Source organism: Salvia hispanica, chromosome 5 (genome assembly GCF_029641045.1).
Source record: "Salvia hispanica isolate PSC_SH4W2 chromosome 5, Shi_PSC_v1, whole genome shotgun sequence".
Classification (NCBI taxonomy): domain Eukaryota; kingdom Viridiplantae; phylum Streptophyta; class Magnoliopsida; order Lamiales; family Lamiaceae; genus Salvia; species Salvia hispanica.
The window spans coordinates 18,501,403-18,503,921 of NC_142696.1; the positions used below are offsets into that span (position 1 = coordinate 18,501,403).

Sequence of the window (2,519 nt, forward strand, 5' to 3'; positions counted from 1 at the left end):
AGTACAAGAATTTGTTCTATGTCGTGATTTTACCTATTATCCCATCAAGAGCATCATCGTCTACTTATTCACATTTCTCACACACTATCATCAATAATCAACATAAACTCAAAACATATTTCTCCCATCTCAATGAGATCAACTGTGATCATATGCATCAAATTGCCGTTACACAGTCAAATCCAAGAAACAATTTCAAAGCCAAATTTGTAACACACCCCTTACTCAATTCAATAAAAAACGAGTAAGTAGTGTCACATTTTGATGCGCTCAGCCAACTTATCAAACTTGCTTATTTACATGTAATTTTTTTTTCTCGAAGCATGACAAGGCACAAATAAAAGTAACCTTAACTTGTTCAACATAGGTTTAGATACACCTTACTAGCAAAAAGAAGGTTGCATAACCTTATATTTCCAAAACAACCTATGTACAACCATAAGTTTAACCTAAGCATGCAACTTGTAAACACTTCAACGTTACCAACAAAAGGGGAAGTGGCTTGACACGCGCAACTTCCCAGCAAGTGAGATCCCTCCATACTATATACACTGCAAAAGGGAGAAAAAAATTGGAGAAAATATAAACTCCAACATTATATCTTCATTATATGGTTAAAATTAGTCTTTGAGCTTATAACTTACCTAACTTGAGCTTAAAACCATTCCATATCCACATCTCAATTAATCAATACAATTTTGAAATTGCATATTACCTGTAAAATCAGTTTTACCAACAACAATAATAAAAAATCTCTAAAATTCATGTCAGGAGCTTATTGTCATATATTTTTCCCAAACATAAGATTTTTCTATCACTTTCATACTTTTAATAACAAAACATAGCTCCAGTTGCATGATTTTAAGTTAAATTACACAAATTCATCAAAACTACAAAACCCCCAATTCCATGTACCCTAATTTTCGGCACTAACAAAATCCCCAAATTAAATCCAGTTATCATGTTTATTTTATCCAAGGAATTCATCCCATAACATAATTCAATTCACAAATTCAACCTAAATTTTGAGTTAGAACATTTGACAATTTTTGTTTTTCTACTCTTATAGGACAAGATTAGCTCAATCTAACATCAGTATGAATCAAAACTAATAAGCTCATGAATCTAACCTCCATTTCCAAGGATTTTCGTAATGGGTGTGTATGAAATTGGAAAGAAGGTAAGATAATTTAGGGTTGGGGTGGACAACGTGGGCTGCTCGGCGAGATCGGGAAATGGCTGCACCGGCAGGAAGTGAGGTGATGGGAGGTTGGGAAGGGGAGAAGGTGGCGTGACAGAGAGTTAAGGATGAGTTGTTGTTTCTAATTTTACTATTTTCTGGTTCAATGTTTGTGATTCCTATAAGGTGTTTGAGAACATGGCTATGGAATTGGAATTAGAATTGGAATTGGAATGTTAGAATTTTGGTATAATAAAAGTTTAAGGATTTGGAATTGAATTCTAATTCCATCCCTTCCAATTCTACAATTTTAAATTTATACGTTAACAAAAGAATTGTAATTCAATTCCATTAAAAAACGGGTCAAAATTTAAAAAAAGTGCGGATCCACTTCCGGGTCAAAATGTAATCGGGTCATGTTAAATACTCCCTTCGTCTCACAAAAGATATTACACTTATGGGATGACACGGGATTTTAGGAGGTTTTGTTTTGTGTGTTAGATGGAGAGTGAAAATATAATTTTTATATTAATGTGAGAGAGAACTTTTTCCAAAAATGAAAATGTGACATCTTTTGTAGGATAAACTGAAAAGGAAAGTGTGACATGTAGGACGGAAGGAGTAGAAAAATATGCAGCGTGTTTCTCTCCCCCTCTCTTCGCCAGCGCCGCTGTGCCCTAGCCGCTCCTCTAAGATCGATTGAAGGATAATCATGAGTTTGGTATATTAAAAGTACTCGATTGATGGATACCATGAGTTTCGTGTTTGATCGATTGAAGTTTCTTGTGAACTGCTTCCAACTTATGATGTAGCTATCTTTTGTTTTCACATTAGAATCTTAACTAGTTGTTCCTTCCCCTAATTATTCAATTCAAAAATGATTTCTCCTTGTCGGATTACTACCGAAATTTGAAGGTGTGGATCAAATTAGGGGTTAGGGTTTTATGGGAAAGTTTTGATTTTATTGAAGAATGATTATCCGTTCATGACATTGTAACTATTCTTTGTATGTAATCTTCATGGGGTTTGTTTTTGAACGGAATAAATGGGGGTGCCTACTGGTATTCATGATGCTCTCTCTGCTTCCATTGACTGTGTTTTTCTTCTCTGCTTCAATTTAATGTCTTTGAACTCTCTAATTGAACACAACTAGTATGCGTTCTCCCTCTCTGCATTTATGGAGGTTTTGGTGCTTTAATTTTAGAGAGAACAACGCTTTGGGAACAATGTTAACAGTGGTGTAGTTGTGGTATTCCGTTACATGTTTTTGGCTTCGTGTGGTGTTTTGTTTCTCTTCAATTCATGAGTCAGATAACTTGGTGAGATTTTTTATCCTTAA

At 34.6% G+C, this 2,519-nt stretch overlaps 1 long non-coding RNA gene across 1 annotated transcript; it reads right to left on the minus strand.

Annotated features, from left to right (window-relative positions):
• Window positions 1-329: 329 nt before the first annotated feature.
• LOC125188325 (uncharacterized) lies at window positions 330-1,375 on the minus strand. Its single transcript, XR_007170724.2, has 3 exons — window positions 1,131-1,375; window positions 645-715; window positions 330-551 (listed from the first exon to the last, which is right to left on the minus strand). It is a non-coding gene; the product is annotated as an uncharacterized LOC125188325 (long non-coding RNA).
• Between the last annotated feature and the right edge of the window lie 1,144 nt (window positions 1,376-2,519).